Source organism: Primulina tabacum, chromosome 16 (genome assembly GCF_025594145.1).
Source record: "Primulina tabacum isolate GXHZ01 chromosome 16, ASM2559414v2, whole genome shotgun sequence".
NCBI lineage: Eukaryota > Viridiplantae > Streptophyta > Magnoliopsida > Lamiales > Gesneriaceae > Primulina > Primulina tabacum.
The window spans coordinates 10,436,356-10,454,735 of NC_134565.1; positions in this window are offsets into that span (position 1 = coordinate 10,436,356).

An 18,380-nucleotide genomic window follows, 5' to 3' on the forward strand; every position below is an offset into this window, starting at 1 on the left:
ATTCTAGTCTAGGGATCCCGATCTAATTTAGACTTTGGTATGCTGTATCGAATGTCTACAATAGACGTCGATCTACATCCAAGCTCATCGATACACCGTAAGTCTAGAGTCTACGCGGTTCTGACAAAGACTCGGCGGTTCTGCCCTAGCTAGGCTGATCTGCCCTAGACTCAAACTCTGGCTCTGCTATAATTCAATAGACTGAACATATCAATCTGATAATCTGCAAATATCAATGCAATAAAGTAAAGTATGTGATTTTGGGAAACTCAAGTCAAACCTAACTCGAGTTGTGCAATCCCGAATCAACATTTATTTATACCTTTATCTTCTCGGTCCGACGAAGACGAAGTATTGAAGTCAACTCTGTCCATATCCAATCTGATAATGACAATCATATAAATACCATGTCAGTATATAACTCAATTCAAGACCTGTTCTGATCAATACTCAAATCAATACATAATCTGATCCATATTTGAACAAGGCCCAATCTAATTCATATCAACGATATCACGATACAATCGAAATCATTACTGAATCTGATCAATCTAAATCAACTGATGTTTCGACGGCATAACGATACAGTCTCGATAACCCCGTCAATCTCAACATCACAGAGATACTACCAGAATTCACAATCAGTATCAATACAATTCGTAATCTTAATATCGGTACACTTAATATCAGTAATAACACAACTCTGATATCAAATCTCAATCAATATCTTTCGAAAATCATAATAATTGTATAAACAGTCTATTCTTTAATCTGACTTCAATTATACACTGTCTACTGTAGCAGAAACACTATATCTGATTCATATTCAATTCTGACAATATCATAATTTCAAATCATGTCTAAACGTAACAAAAATTACGTCCAGTTGTAGCTTTTGTCGTTAGGAACTCGGTACTGAAGTCGGATTCAAAATCGAACGGACGGATTTTGCATAAATCGAATTCTAAAGTCAGGAATCAATTTTCCCAAAGTTTCCTCGATTTCTTCATTTGCTACAGGATAATGAATTGTGTATATATATATATATATACATCTCGTACTACACGATCACCCCACATGTCACTCTTTCCTTTTGCATGCCGCGCGCATATGCGCGCCCAAGGCCCGCGCATATGCGCCGGAAGCTTTATCTGGAAATTGCTACTGGAGTGCTCGCGCATATGCGCGCCCCATCGTCGCGCATATGCGCGAGACTTACTGTCTCGTGCACACACCCACTCGCGCATATGCGCGCCCATCTCGGCGCATATGCGCCCAAGGTTCTGGACATTCCGCGCATGTGCGCGCTTACAAGCCGCGCATGTGCGCGAAGGCACACCCTCGCACATGTGTTTCGCGTCTGTTCTCGTCTTTCCCGGTCCACTCCGTTCTATCTATAATCACTTCAATTAATCACAGATTAATCTCAGATTACGATAATTACACCCAAATCAGTTCAGATTACATTAATCAAATTCTTGGGCCTTACAAAATCAGTACATGTAAACCCATACATTTATTAAATTGTTAAATTATTTATTTAATTTTAAAATGATTTTAACGAAGTATGATTTGTATTATTTTAAATTATTACATGTTTATGTGATGCACGTTAAAGCGTTTTCTTGAGTTTTATGTTTCAGGCGAATATTCGATATGGGATCAGGAAAAGAGATTGATGATGATTTAGGCGATTTATGAATATTGTGGTATTTTATTTCAAGTCAAAAATTGATATTTTAAATGATTTATGAAATTTTAACATTTTAAAGCCTAATTTTATTTATTAGGTGATTTTTAATATTTTAAGCTTTTCAAAAATACTAATTTGAATTTGAGAATTTTAATCTTGAAAATTTGGTACTTAATTATTTTATTAAATCTTTGAGTGGGATTAAATAATTAGATTAGTATTATTTTATCACTAATTATTTAACTAAGGAAATTTTTTTAGCCCCTAATTAACCCTCCTAATCACACAAAACACAAACACACACACGTTGCAAATTTGAGAGGAAAGTTAGGGTTCTTGAGCCTTCTTTCAGCAGCCACCATTCCTTGGAAATTTATGAAGATTCTCGTTCATTTTCTAGCAAGAAATCGTGCCGCAAGTCGTCTCGGATCGGTTCTCGCATCTCTTCGCTTCGTTATTCGTCGTTTCGTGAGTTTAAATCATCAAGGCATGTATAATATTTCATTTTTCTGCATTGATTTTGTCATAGTAAATATTTTGATGCATACTATGTGTAAAATTCCGTTTATCTTATGCAAAATTTGAACAATGATGTTTGAAACGATTTTTGAACAGTTTTAAATTTCAAAAACCTAATCTGCTGTCATTTCGAATCTTGAAAATTTTCAGTCGGTTTTCTGGAAAAACTTTCAACATATAAAACTTATTACTTTTCGATACCTTCGATTTGGAAGTAAATTCGTAATTATTGGATAAGAGACGAGTGAGTTATGATCATTCTCGTGTGACTGCTCAAACTATGATGCTATCAAATATGTTCTTCATGTTTTCTTGAGGTATATTGGTTGCAGGCTTTGTTGGGAACCGCCGGGTGGTCACTGCTGCGTTTAGGCATGTCGGGTGTTGTGATCAGATGGTATTTGACGTTTTTTTTCAGGCGGTAAGGGTTGGATTACAATATAAGTCTTAGGAAAGTAAATTATGCCGAATTTCGGGTTTATGGGATTGTGACGCATTGTGGTTGTGTGTCATTGTTTGGGGACGTTTGGGCATTTGTCTGGATTTTAGTCAATGCCATATTGTCCTAGTATGGGTCTCGAGGATAGTCCATGGTTGGTTCGAGTCGGTTGGACGTGGCTTAGAGTTTGGATCAAGAGTCGTCTTTGGGGAAAAGTTGCGCAGGTCGGGCGCTGCCCCTGTGGCGCTACAGCGCTAGTGCTTCAACGCTTGTAGCACCACAACGCTAGTACACAACGCCTAGGTGCCTACAAGTGCCGCAGTGCCACATTGCATGGCGCCTAGGCGCTAGTCCAGGGATTTTTGAGCTACTAGTTGGGTAGTATTGGTCCGTGTCTTCCATTACTTGAGAAATATTCATACTCCATATTAGGATTATTTCTGTTAGAGTAGGTGCCCGTCGAGCCAAGTGTTGGCCGAGGGTTCACGTTGAATCTCTATGTATAAACAATCTTTATTTTAATAATATTTGAAATTATTGTTTTGACACATCTTTATCTGTATACACATACTAGTTGCATAGATAAAGTCCTTGAATATACAAATAGTAGAAAGAATATGAGATGCTCATATTATGAGTATCATTAAACTCCTATTTGGAATACTGTATATTTTAAACAGTTCCTAGTCGATTCAGCCGTCGTTAAGAAGGATAAAGGCCGCTCGAGCTTGAGACTAGTATCTGCGATGTGAGTACCATGTTTCATTGGTAGGGGAAATTGCGATGTCCGAGCATGCAGATAGGTGATCCTTGTAGAGTGCACTGAACAACCCTCCATAAAGGGCTTTCCAAGTGGTTCTCATTTATCGAGTGGAAACGTCCTAATTTATGGTTGTACACTATTAGTCCTTATGACCCGGGACAACATTGAGACTCTATATGTGTGGGGCCCTTAGCTCCTAATCTTTATTACAACACAATCTGATTAGGGTTAATTAATTACAGCGGAAAACGAGTTTAAATTTTTTTTTTACAATGAGCCCAAAACATGCCAACTGTAATTATAATACTAAAAATAGTATATAATATAGTCTCGTCTCAACATATCACAAAATAAAACAAGCCCACACCTAATCTAGATCAAACTACAAACAAACAACTCATATCCTCGGGACATGCCCCGATATATAGATACATATACATATATACTGGGAAACCAAGCATAAAACCTCAGCTCAAACTGTGAGTCCCTCCAGAAGTACCCTCTCCGGCCTCCTGATATCCTGGAGTATCTGCCATTGTCCACACACAAAGACAACAACAGCCCCCCTTGGGGGTGAGCAAAGCTCCGTATGGAACAATCATCATATATACAACAGATATCTAAACGATGATATATGATATGCAATGCATGTATGTCGTGGAGGTATCAGGTCAAATGCCCATCCACTGAGTTCATGTCAGAATCAAACGAATCGCTATCAAATCAATGCTCGACCTGGCACACCGACCTCAATCAGGGATACTCGTATGATAGCATCGACAAAGCGCCATCAAATCCCAAATCTCAATCAATCGTCGGGGCCACAAATGACTATGCTTTAAGGGTCATGTAATACCAAACATAGCATTGTGTTCACAAACCCCAGAATCCAATCAAATCATATCAGGGTATCCAAGGATCATTGCTCAACGTGCATGTCATGTATCGGTGTATGCATCAACCGATGTGTGTTAACAAAATATTTATTTTATACATCTGTAGAGGCCCGTATTTCGTACTTGAAAATTTGCGGAATAATTTAAAATTTTCTCTTTAAATAAATAAAATGCTTCATTCATAAAATATACTGATAAAAAGATTCAATGTTTAAAGTAGCAGCGGAAGTTAATAGTGTTTTCAAAATAACAACTTAAAATAATTCAACAAAATAAGAACTGATTTTGGAATAAAAATAGTAAGCGCTGAAAATGAGATCCTCGGGTTCCTACTACTGCCGACCCAAGATGGCTCACTGGTCCCCGCCCTCGGTCCCGACTTCATCAGTACCTACAACAATCAAGTCTAGTGAGTCTAAAGACTCAGCATGCATATATCATGGATAACAAGTAAAAATATCATAAAATCTGGCGTAACGTAAAATATCATATCATAGAGCGTAACGTGAAAATCGTGTCATGAATAATTATAAATACGTGCATAACTGAAAAATCGCAAGTGAAATGTTTGCTCGATAGAGCCCTGTCATAGCCTATCATAATTTTTTTTGTTGAGAATATGTTCTACGCAAGTGGCCCATAACATGAACTGAATCGTCTGATCAGACTAAACCACAATATATGTAATGCCCGAGATTTGAGTGTAATACTTATGAATTGGTATATATTATGAATAAGGCGATAGAAGAACAGACGGGAAGAAGCGGCGTTGCAATTTGAGTGTTTTGGCAAAGAGAGACCGCACCCGCGCCAAGAAATTCTACCGCACCCGCGGTGACTGGCCAGTAGGGTACGTTTTTGGTGAAAGAAGACAGCGCACCCGCGGTACCAGACAGAGCGCCCCCGCGGTGTTGCTACAGTAAGGTGAGCGCACCCCGGTATAAAGCATAGCGCACCCGCGGTTCTTGCTTCTGGAAAAATTGATGTATATCAGTACACCGAGCGCACCTGCGGTCCAAGGTATAGTACACCCGCGGTGCGACGTGCAGTATGAAGATTTAGCCACATGTTTTACATGCAATTGAGATATATATATAGATCTTGTTTCCTCATGATTTCAGCAGAAGAAATCGTGATTTTCCCTCAGCAAATTCCTCAAAGCTTCCCATACCTTTAAATCGTGATTTTGAAATATCCGTGTATCAGAATTTGAATCCGAACGCAGTATCGTGCTCCTCTCGCTACGAGCTACAACTGGACGTAAGTTTTACTACATTTTGATATGATTTAAAAATATGAGGTTGATGGAATCGAATAGGATTCATATATGGTGTTCTAGACATAGTAGACATCATAGAATCGAAACCGGATTGAAGAACAGATATGGTATGGAATTATTATGAATTTCGGAAGATATTGAGTAGGGATCGATATCAGATTTGTATTGTTACTGATTATGAATTGAGAGTTGATTATTATTATGTGTGCTAGATATACTGATCAGTATGTATTTGAAGTCAGATCGAAGAACAGACTGTTTATACAATTGTTATAATTTATCAGATTTTATAGGATTGAAATGATGCCGATTTAGTGTCAGATTATGTTAATCGATTGATTATGAGTTATGGAGATTGATATACACTGATCTGTACTACCGGTACTTGGAAATTGGACCATTGTACCGTCAAAATTTGATAAGACTGAGAGATCTTAAATTGAATTGAATATTGATACAGTGTATTCGATATTGTTATTGCCAGATTGTTTTGGACAGGCAGCGAGTTTGAGACTTCGACAGAACCAGATCGACAGAACAAAAAAAAAGGTATAAGTCAGTGTTAACCGGGAAATCGACTTGAGTCAGATTAGACTTGAGTTTCCCTAAACCACATACGTGTATGTTATCGTTTTCATATTTTTGTATGCTTTGTCTAAGTATGTTGATTTTATTGATGTATATAGAAGCAGTGAATAACAGATAGTTATTGAGTGTGAGTCACTGACAGAGGGGCTAGATTTTGACAGAGCGATCACTGGCCCATTGCACCTTGTCAGAATAGGATTGGCAGACATGCCAAGTCTTTGGCAGATCTGCCAAGACACTGGACGTTTGGTATATCGAGATGCTTCAGATACAGATAGCATCCTTATTACAGATTATTCGATATAGACTAGACCAAAGTCCAGAAATAAGAACGTACCACCACCGCGACCGGTAGTAGTAGGTAGGAGACTTGTTATGTTCTTATTCAGACCGGGATCCCTAGATGAGAGATGAGTCGAGTCTGAGAGATTGAGTCAGAGTCTTAGAATCACAGAGTGTGATTTAGAGTCTATATTGATTCATATTTCTTATGTGATACATGTTCAGATTATGAATTACTGTTTGATATCAATTTATGATTTCAAATTATGATACATGTCTTGATATCTATTTCATGCTTTTATATATGCTGTTATTTGAAATGAATGTATGCATGATTTATTCTGGGATTAAATTCTCACCGGAGTTATCCAGCTGTTGTCTTGTTTGTATGTGTGCATGACAACAGGTGGGACAGGATCAGGGTCGAGAAGATGATGAGAGATCGAGATTAGAGTTGTGATTCCGGACTTTGATGTAGATAGGTTTCATTACTTGACTGTAGTAGTTGAACCTTAATTTGGAACTAAAAAGCAAGTTGTACAAAACTTGTAGTTTTATACTGTTTGTATATTAGATTAATCCCATTACGTTCCGCAGTTTAAAGAAAAAAATTTTATGGCCCTAATTACTTGATTATTAAATTGATCCTAATAACGATTAAGAAGATAATTAGCGTTCGGGTCCCCACAGTATACTGGGCGGTAGAGATCATCACAGCCCTTGGACTGGATATCCGTACCCATACATGAACATGAACCGGTCAGTAGCCAGCGGATGAAGTAATAATCCCATGATAAGCTGCAATCCCATGAGCGTGAGGTGGCCACAAGCAATATCACATATATATCAAAAAATAAACTTTTATATTTTATGCACGTACTATAATTAAAATCATGTCTTATTTTACCGAATGGGTTGGATCGTTCCCAGGCTCACTGCTACCTAAATCTAACATGAAAAACATGCAAATAACTTAACTTGACCAACGCTTCAAAATCGAACAAAAAACGAGACTATTACGCACAACAAACGTAATATTTTACCATGACTCCGTACCAACCCAAACCAACATCGAACCACCATTTATTCATGATTAAAATAAACCTAAAAATACTGGAAAATAATTACCAAGGGCTGTAATACACGAAAATTGTGCATGGAGGCCAAAATCATGAAAAGCTCTTTCGAGAGTCACTTTGGCACATCGCACCGTAAATTCTTTTACTTCCACTAAACTTAACCAAATCATGAAAGGCCAAAAAAATGACCTTCCTAACTCAATAAGGCACTGTCCAGTCTAAGGCCATAGGCTAAAAGCCAACCAAGAACTCAAACGAGCCTCTGGACCGAAGCACAAAGTTGCTGTCAAGAAAATTACAGCAGCAGTTGTTGCGCTTCCTTGCGTCGTTTGCAAGGCTAATGGCCATTGGGGCTTGAACCACCGACCAGAGCCTCTTGCCAACATCCTAAGGTATGGTTTGAACCATGGCTAAGGGCCCTAGGCCAACAACAATTCCAGCCAACACCTACGACAATACAAGCTTCACCCGAGAACACACACATGGCACGCGTGGGGGTGTTGCTTGTTTTGCTGTCAAATGAAGGATCCAATGGCTATAAGGTTAACCATGGTCCATGCTAGACGTGCTAAGGTATTACATGAGTCATGGATAAGGGCTAGAAGCCAACCACAACCCACTTGACACCATAAATTCGAAACTTAACACACACAACCAAAACCAGAAAATGAATACCGATGGGGCGCTGTTCTTGTTTTATTTTTTTAAAACCGATGGGAACGTGAACCAAGCCATGAAAGGGCATCTTAGTCACGTCCTAGGCATGTCAAGGAAGGGTTCCAACCATGGTTACAGGCCCAAAAGCCAACCAAGATTCGAACCTCCCTGTACAAACCGAAAACCAGAATTTCGAGACACCAAAATGCACCATGGATGAGTTGATGTCCATTCGTGTTGCTAGGGGAGGGGGGGGGGGGGGAAGGCTTTAACCAATGAACAAATCCCTTCCTAACACACCCTATATCATGTCTATAAGCAGCCTTGAGCCCCTGGAAATCGAGACAACCCTGAAACCACAAAAACATCAAAACCGTGAGAGCATAGGTGGAAACCGAAAAATTCTGCACAAATTCCTTGACATGATTCGGTTTTGCTTCAAAATTTAAGAACAAATATGGTTTAAAAATATGTATATGACTTGATTGAAGAGCAAGGGATAATATAAACATGCCTTGGATTTGTTTGAAACGAAAACAAATCAATACGACGACGCGGCGCGACGGAGACAGAGTCCTCTTTTCTTACTTGTTTTTCTCTCTTATTTTCTCACGATTTTTCTCTTGTGCTCTCTCGATTTTTCCTCTCTGAAAATGATCTGAATTTTCGAGAATGGTGAGGGAGAAAATGTCTAGGAGAGGAAGGGAAAGTCTACCAATTAAATGGGATGGAATGGCAAGATAAAAAATCTTTCTATCTAGAGTTTGAGAGATAAGGAAGTTCCTATGATATCAAGGGATTTGAGGGGGATATGGGGGAGATGTTGGCTGAATTCTAGTCTAGGTTCAAGGTAGAAAATTGCTTATTTGTTTAATTACTGAAGATTAAATGGTGAGGGAATTATCTACCAAGAATGGATTAAGGAAATGAATCAAGTGATGAGTTGTCTACTATTTTAAATCTTTTAGGGTTGATGGCCGAAAATTACTAGATAAAATGGGTAGGAAAATTGCTTAATTAATAATTATTGAGGATTTAAAGTTGAAGGAATTATCTATGCCATGAAAGGATTAAGGAAAGATATAAGAATGGAGAGTTGCCAAAAGTTTTTAAATTTAAATGTGTAGTGGCCGAAAATTGTTTGATAAAGGAGGGAAAATATTGCTTAAATATTGTATTTTAAATCTTTAAAGTTTTATCTACTCATTAAGTATTTTAGTGAATAAATAAATTAATTATTGAACCTAAAAGAATTATTTACTATTTATCTCAAATTACTTAAATAAATCCTTTAAACATTCTTTTACATTAAATTAACTTATTATTTATCTTAAATAAATTCTAGGAATATTTTCTCATTATTAAAATTTATCCCAGTCCGGCCTCACTTATTTAACTGAAAAGATAAAATTATACTCATGTGATTTAAAATAAATAATCAAGACTAAATAACTTTAAAATGCCTAAAAATAAAGAAATCATTTTTAATTTAAATACTAGAAATTATGCATGGCTTATACGTAGTCTGGTTTAACGGGTTCTACAACTCTCCCCCTTAAAAGAAATTTCGTCCTCGAAATTAAAACTTACCAAATAACTCGGGATATCGACTCCTCATCTCTGGCTCAGATTCCCACGTAGCTTCCTCCTCTGAATGATTATGCCATTTGACTTTCACTCGCTTAACCAGTTTGCTCCGAAGCTTCTTCTCCTGTCTGTCTAAGATCTGCACTGGTCTATCCTCATAAGATAGGTTCGGAGTGAGCTGCAATGGATCGAAATTCAAGACATGCGAAGGATTCGTCATATACTTCCTCAGCATAGAGACGTGGAACACATTGTGTACTCCGGCCAGATTCGGCGAAAGAGCAACACGATAAGCTAGCGTTCCAACCCTGTCGAGGATCTCAAATAGTCCGATGAATCTCGGACTGAGCTTTCCTTTCTTCCCGAACCGCATGACACCTTTCATAGGTGATACCTTCACAAAAACATGATCGCCAACGGTAAACTCTAGATCTCTCCTCCTCTGCTCCGCATACCTCTTCTGTCGGCTCTGAGCAGTCCTCATCCTATCACGGATCTTAACTACTACATCGGCAGTCTGCTGAATAAACTCCGGACCCAATTCTGATCTCTCCCCTACTTCATCCCAATGCACGGGCGATCTGCACTTACGACCATACAGTGCTTCATACGGAGCCTACCTATAGACGACTGAAAACTGTTGTTATAGGTGAACTCTACCCATGGCAAGTTCGACTCCCAACTCCCTGAGAAATCGATGACACAAGCACGGAGAAGATCCTCCAAAATCTGGATAACTCTCTCTGACTGCCCATCTGTCTGAGGGTGGAAAGCTGTGCTAAATAACAACTTCGTACCCACTGCTGAATGCAGACTCTTCCAAAATGCGGAAGTGAATCTAGGATCTCAGTCAGACACGATAGAAACGGGAATACCATGAAGTCTGACTGTCTCTCGGATATACAAATCTGCATACTGAATCATGGTGAAAGTCGTCTTAATGGGCAAGAAGTGCGCTGATTTGGTAAGACTGTCAACAATCACCCAGATAGCATTTGATCCACTGACTGACTTCGGCAAACTAGTCACGAAGTCCATGGTAACATTCTCCCACTTCCACTCGGGAATAGAAATAGGCTTAAGCAAGCCTGCTGGTCTCTGATGCTCCGCTTTCACTAGCTGGCATGTCAGACACTCGGATACAAAACGTCTTATATCCTTCTTCATTCCTGGCCACCAATACAACAACTGCAGGTCTTTGTACATCTTCGTACTCCCAGGATGAATAGAGTACGGTGACATATGGGCCTCGGATAGAATATCTGCTCGAATAGAATCACTGCTAGGAACCCACATTCTGTCTCTGTATCTCACAATACCGTCGCTAACTGTATACAAAATACTGCCCTTGGCCTCATCTCTCTGCTTCCACTTTGTCAACTGCTCATCTGCTGACTGACCACTGCGAATACGGTCTAGAAGGGAAGACTGAATCGTCAAAGTAGATAGACGGGGAACTCTACCTCGAGGATAAGTCTCTAGATCGAACCTCTGTATCTCAGACTGCAGAGGCCTCGAAATTGCTAGATGAGCCATCACTGCGAGTTTCTTGCTCAATGCATCTGCAACTACATTAGCTTTGCCCGGGTGGTAGCTAATATCACAGTCATAGTCCTTCACTAGCTCCAAACAACGCCTCTGACGCATATTCATCTCTTTCTGCGTAAAGAAGTACTTGAGGCTCTTATGGTCGGTAAAGATCTGGCACTTCTCTCCATACAAATAATGCCTCCAAATCTTCAAGGCAAAAACTACGGCGGCCAGCTCTAGATCATGGATAGGATAATTCTTCTCATGGAGTTTCAACTATCGAGAAGCATAAGCTATCACCTTCCCATGCTGCATCAACACTGCGCCTAAACCGAGCTTCGAAGCATCGGTATACAAAACAAAGTCTCCGGGCCCTGACGGCATGGCCAATACTGGCGCTGAGATAAGAGATTGCTTCAAAGTATTTAAGCTCTTTTGACACTCATCGCTCCACACAAATTTCACATTCTTCTTTGTCAACGACGTGAGTGGAACTGCGATAGAGGAGAATCCCTGAATAAACTTCCGATAATATCCTGCTATCCCAAGGAAACTACGGATCTCTTATGCATTCTGCGGCACAACCCAATCTCTGACTGCTGCAACTTTCACTGGGTCTACCTCAATACCGCTGCTAGAAACGATGTGACCTAAGAACGCCACCTTCTCTAACCAGAACTCGCACTTACTGAACTTCGCGAATAGCTTATGCTTCTGTAGGGTCTGCAAAACTGCGGTCAGATGTCTGCTGTGATCCTCTTGATTCTTTGAGTAGACGAGAATGTCGTCTATGAATACTATCACAAACTGATCAAGATACGGCTGAAATACGCGATTCATGAGATCCATGAAGATCGTTGGCGCATTCGTCAAACCGAACGGCATCACAAGGAACTCGAAGTGGCCATAACGAGTCCTGAAGGCAGTCTTGAGAACATCGGCGTCTTTCACCCTCAACTGGTGATAGCCAGAACGCAGATCGATCTTAGAGAATACTGAAGCTCCCTGCAACTGATCAAATAAATCTTCAATCCTCGGGAGTGGGTATTTGTTCTTCACTATAACCATGTTCAACTCCCGGTAATCAATGAATAGCCTCATCGAGCCATCCTTCTTCTTCACAAACAAGACTGACGCGCCCCATGGTGAAAAACTCGGGCGAATGAACGCCTTGTCAAGAAATTCCTGAATGTGCTTCTTAAGTTCTGCCATCTCTGTCGGTGCTAATCGGTACGGTGCTTTGGAGATCGGAGCCGTACCTGGCATAAGCTCAATAGAAAACTCCTACCTCTCGCTCGGGTGGCATACCAGAGACGTCGTCAGGGAACACGTCTAGAAAATCCCTAACAATTGGGACATCGGAGGCTGACTGACTGGGTGCCTCGGGAACGGATATAAAAGTCGCTAAGAACGCTTGACACCCTCTATGCATGAGCTTCCTAGCCTGGATACATGATATCAAACAAGGTAAATGAAAGTACATGTCTGGCTCGAATAAGAATTGCGCCATCCCAGGAGGTCGGACTAGAACAGATCTCCGCTGAAAGTCGATCAAAACCCTGTTCCTTAGTAGCCAGTCCATCCCCAGAATGATATCAAACTCTGGCATCGGCAAAACGATAAGATCCGCATAAACAAGATTGCCATGAAGCTCGAGGTCTATGTCTCGGATCACATTAGTAGCTGCCAGCTCCTCTCCAGAAGGCAGTACTACCGAATAGGCTATATCTAGCCCAATGGTCTTGACCTTGAGAAAGTTAGCAAAGGTGTCCGAAATGAATGAATGAGTAGCCCCTGAATCTATCAAGGCTTTCGTAGCTGAACCCGCTATAAAAATTCTCCCTGAAAGTTGGAACGTCAAGCTGAACCCAATAATCACAAGAACTAACCTATAGACGTGCGAAGGTCAAAGTTCTTCTAACCTAAATTCCCGAAAGTAACACTGATTAGAGCATGCAATCCTATCATCAATTCTACGTTCAAAATCTTGACCCAACTCCCCGAAACAATAACTTTCAAATATAAACTTAAAGCTTTAAGATACCTGTCATGAGCATGGTCTCCGGGTTCATCTCCGCTGCATGGAGAGCAAAGACTTTGCCTTGGGTAGGCAGACTCCCCTGTGGGCATTGCTGCAGCAAGTGGTCTGGACTACCACACTTGTAACACTTCCCTGAACCATACATACACGCTCCAGCGTGGCGGCGTGTGCACTTAGGACAGATTGGGTGCTCAAAAGTCCTCGGGACTGCGCGTCCCCGCTACTGCTGCTGTCCTCTGTTTCCTGGGTGGGCCCTGGAAAGGCCTCTTACTCTAGGGCTGCTGCTGAGGAGGAGGGCGGTGTGGCACTTGGGCTGGTCGCTTGCCCTGGCGGTCTCTCTTTATATCAATCAGGTCCTGCTCTGCAGCTAGAGCTCTGGAGACAGCGACGTCATAAGTAGTAGAGCCAGCCACCCTAACATCACGGTGCAAGATTGTCCGTAGACCATCCAGAAAGTGTCTCAACTTTGCCCCGGCATCGTTGGCAATCAGGGGCACAAAATGGCAACCCCTCTCAAACTTACAGATGAACTCCGTAACAGTCGAGTCTCCCTGCCTCAGGGTCATGAACTCCCTGGTCAACCTGGCACGCACCTCGTCAGTAAAATATTTCGAGTAGAATACCTCGGTGAAGCGCGTCCATCTCAGATTAGCCAAGTTCAGGGTTACGGATGCTCCTTCCCACCATAAGAGGGCATCTCCTCCAAATAGATAGGTCGCACAACGGACCCTATCCTCGTCTCTAAGCTCCATGAACTCGAAGATAACCTCGAGGGACTTAATCCAGCCCTCAGCAATCATAGGATCTGAAGTCCTTGAAAACTCCTTCGGTCTCATCTTCATGAACCGCTCATAGGTAGCCTCAGGCCCTGCCGGCCTGGTTGCCACAGCATTGTTCCCCGCGAACTGTGCGAAGAACTGAGTCATCCCAGCTAACATCTGGGCATTCATGTCCGGTGGAGGTGGAGGTGGTAAATCTCTCTCCTGCCTCTGATTCTCGCCGTCCTCCTGGCGAGGCTCATAATCTCTCGTGCGCTCAAGAATGCGTCTGGGAGGCATATTGTTCCATACATAACCCATACATAACTAACATGCATAATCTCTATTATTTCTTTAAATTTAAATAAATACTGCATAATCATAATCTTGACATAAAATATTTCATTAAAACATGTTGTTAAAATATTTCATGCTTTAAAAGAAATGCGTAAACGTAAAACTTACAGACTGAAGACGTGACTCCGTGAGCTTCTCGAAGTCAGTAGTAGTACAACCCTTTACAAGAACATAGGCTCTGATACCAACTGTAGAGGCCCGTATTTCGTACTAGAAAATTTGCGGAATAATTTAAAATTTTCTCTTTAAATAAATAAATTGCCTCATTCATAAAATATACTGATAAAAAGATTCAATGTTTAAAGTAGCAGCGGAAGTAAATAGTGTTTGCAAAATAACAACTTAAAATAATTCAACAAAATAAGAACAAACTTTGGAATAAAAATAGTAAGTGCTGAAAATGAGGTCCTCGGGTTCCTACTACTGCCGACCCAAGATGGCTCACTGGTCCCCGCCCTCGGTCCCGACCTCATCAGTACCTACAACAATCAAGTCTAGTGAGTCTAAAGACTCAGCATGCATATATCACGGATAACAAGTAAAAATATCGTAAAATGTGGCGTAACGTAAAATATCATATCATAGAGCGTAACGTGAAAATCGTGTCATGAATAATTATAAATACGTGCATAAATGAAAAATCGTAAGTGAAATATTTGCTCGATAGAGCCCTGTCATAAAATAGCATATCATAATTTTTTTGTTGAGAATATGTTCTACGCAAGTGGCCCATAACATGAACTGAATCGTCTGATCAGAATAAACCACAGTATACTGGGCGGTAGAGATCATCACAGCCCTTGGACTGGATATCCGTACTGTAACGCCCCGAAAATTTAAATGTCCACGCGAACCAGATGCATACGATTTATTAAATTCTCTTGTATTTTAATTAATGATTTAATTGCATTAATTAATTACGTGGTGCATTTTTACATGTTTAAAATATATTTTTCTACATGATTGCATTAAAATGTATTTTTAAAGGATATTCGAGTTGCGATCGAGGAACGGAGACCGAGGGCTGAAAAATAGAAAATAATTTTTATTGGTTAATTGTTTTTAAATTTTTTAAATTAAGGGTGATGCTTTTTATTATTTTTGAAAATAAGGGGTTTTGAGGTAAATTTATACGCCGGGACGTAAATTTTATTGGTGTTGGATTTTCAACAAAAATACGAACGTTTTGGCAAATAAATTCACAAACTTATTTTAGCAAAACTATTTTAATATTTTAATTAAATCCTAATCAAGCACTAATGGACCTAAATTTATGCTTAATGGGCCTAAACCTTAATTAGTGATTTAATTAGTGTTTAAATATGATAAACCACCCCAAACCCTTCACACAAACTCACGCCTCACTTTTCAGAATTGTTGCACACCAAAATTCTCTCAAATACACGACACACACGCACCATCACAATTTGGAGAAAAATCGAGAAAAGCTCTAGGAATTCAAGCCAAGGTTCTTGCCCCGTTCTTCGCAATCGTCAACGTATTTTCGTGCGTTAAATACGCAAAGGCACGCCATATTCTCCCTTTACTCATCATCACACCATATTATGTGATTTTTTTATGAATTTGCATGAAAACAAGTCATCCAACCTTTAAATTTCGTAGCCATGCATACAGGTGTTCAAAATCCTTGCTTTTTGGTTCCAAAAATATGTTTTTATGTGTTAAAAGGGGCTGCCATGAATTAGGATATGAGTTAGTATGTATTTCCACAAGTTTAAAGGTCTTGAATCGCACACAAAAGCAGCAAACCAAAAACGTTCAAAGCTGGAACCAAATTGATCACTTTTCTGTCATGGTGCTTGAGGGGATCGGTTGTAAGGGATTGGCTACTGGGCTTGGGTTCGGTTCTGACCAGATCTTGGCTAGGGTTGGTCATGGGTCAAGGGATGAGTCCTAGCCACGCTAGGACTCGATTCATGGGTTGGGGAAGGAGTCCAAGCTTGCTAGGACTCCCACCCGAGAATGCAGATTTCTTCAGCGCAGGGTTGCGCAGGTTGCAGGGGATTAAGGGGCTTGACCAGGGGGCTCGAGCTGGGCTAGGGTGACTCTTTGGGGTCCTAGGTAAGTGCACAACAGCTTGGTTCAGGGGTGGCTTGGTCGGCTAGAGTCCTAAGAGTGTAAACAGGAGTCCATGTGCATGTGGGTTTTCTCGGCCATGACAAACTGCTGAGATGTGGCTTCGGTTTTGGAGCTTGGGTTGGTCTGGCTATGGCCTGGGCGTGGTCCAAGGAAGGTTAGGGACAGGTGGGCTCGGTGGTGGCTCGGCTGGGAGAGTCCTAGTTGGGTTAGGAGTCCTAGATTTGCAAGAGTCACACACACACAAACGTGCAGAAACATGGGCGAGTTCCAAGGGGGTTTTTGAGCAGGCCAGGGCTGGTATTTTGGGCTGGGCTTGGTCAGGAGGGTCCCTAGGTGGGTTGGTTAGGTTTTGGTTCAAGGTGGCTCGGGCGTGGCTCGAGTAAATTAGGAGTTGGCTCGGGTGGTTCGGTTATGTGTCAAAAACGAAAATTAAAGAACACAAAATGAATCCATGGGCCCACGGGTGTGGCTAATGACTTGGAAGGGTAGAATAAATCATAAAAAGGTTATGTTTAAATTTGGGATCAAAATAACGAGTTTTGGATTTAATCGGCGCACGAAACGCTAATTAACGAATTAATTGAATAGCCTAGTTTCATGCTTCATAAAATTATGAAAAAAATATATTTAAGCTTAAATAATTATTATAAGTCTAAGTTTTCAATTTTGGATTTTTATATTAAGGTTTGGTTTAATTCAGGATTAAAACGCATTAATACGTCACATTTAAAGATTAATTTAAAAGTCATCGAATTAAGCTAAATAAAAATATGAGAAAATTCATGTAGGCTTAAATAATTATTTGGGACATGTTAGAGTCAATGAAATTAAGAAAATGTCAAAAACGAGAAATTTTACGTCCAGGGGTAAAACGGTCTTTTACACCTAGAAATTAGTAAACGTCATGGCAGTGCCCTAAATGCTGTTTTATGTGCTAATATGATTATTTTCAATATTTATGGGTTTTTATGCAATTTTTATATGTTAATATGTCAATTTAAAATGTTTATGGATATTTATGATTTTAACATGTTAAATTATGAATTTAAATATTTATGAATTTTAAGGTTTAAAATGGGCATTTAAAAGATATGTTGCATGCTTGATTTCAAAATAAAAATGATATTATGCATGTTTTTATTAAGTGATGATAACATGTTGAAGGAAGTGAAGGGATTGTGACCACTACATGTTGGAAATATCGTGAGGGTTTTGGTCCCAGTGGGAGCCCGACGATCGTGTTTCCTTGGGTACGGATACGAATATGAATACGTGATACGAATACGAATACGTAATACGAATATGAATATGTTAATACGTTGGCCAAGACCCAGTTGACGGGTGAGAGTGTCGCTGGTGTCCCCGCCGCCCAGTACTGTGGTTACATGTATATGGATCCATCGCCCAATACGTTTAGGAATACGAGTCACAATCACGATCTGAATTCAACATACACGAAAATGAATATGAATATGTTATTATGAATATGAATATGAGGACATGAATATGTTGATATGAATATGAATATGTTTATGTTTATATGAAAATGTTTATGCATAAGATTATGAAAATGTTTTTATTTAAAAGTTTTATGCATCATGAAAATTTTTACGAAAATGTTTATGTTTATGCATCTTCATGAAAACGATATTTTAAGTACAGGTATTTTTCACTGTTATATGTTAACTATATTACATATTATTCGTTATCAAGAATATGACGTGTTGAGTATTTAGACTCACTATGTGTGATTGATGCAGGTGATATTGATTATGAATATGATAATGGAGGTCTTGATGGTTGACTTGACTG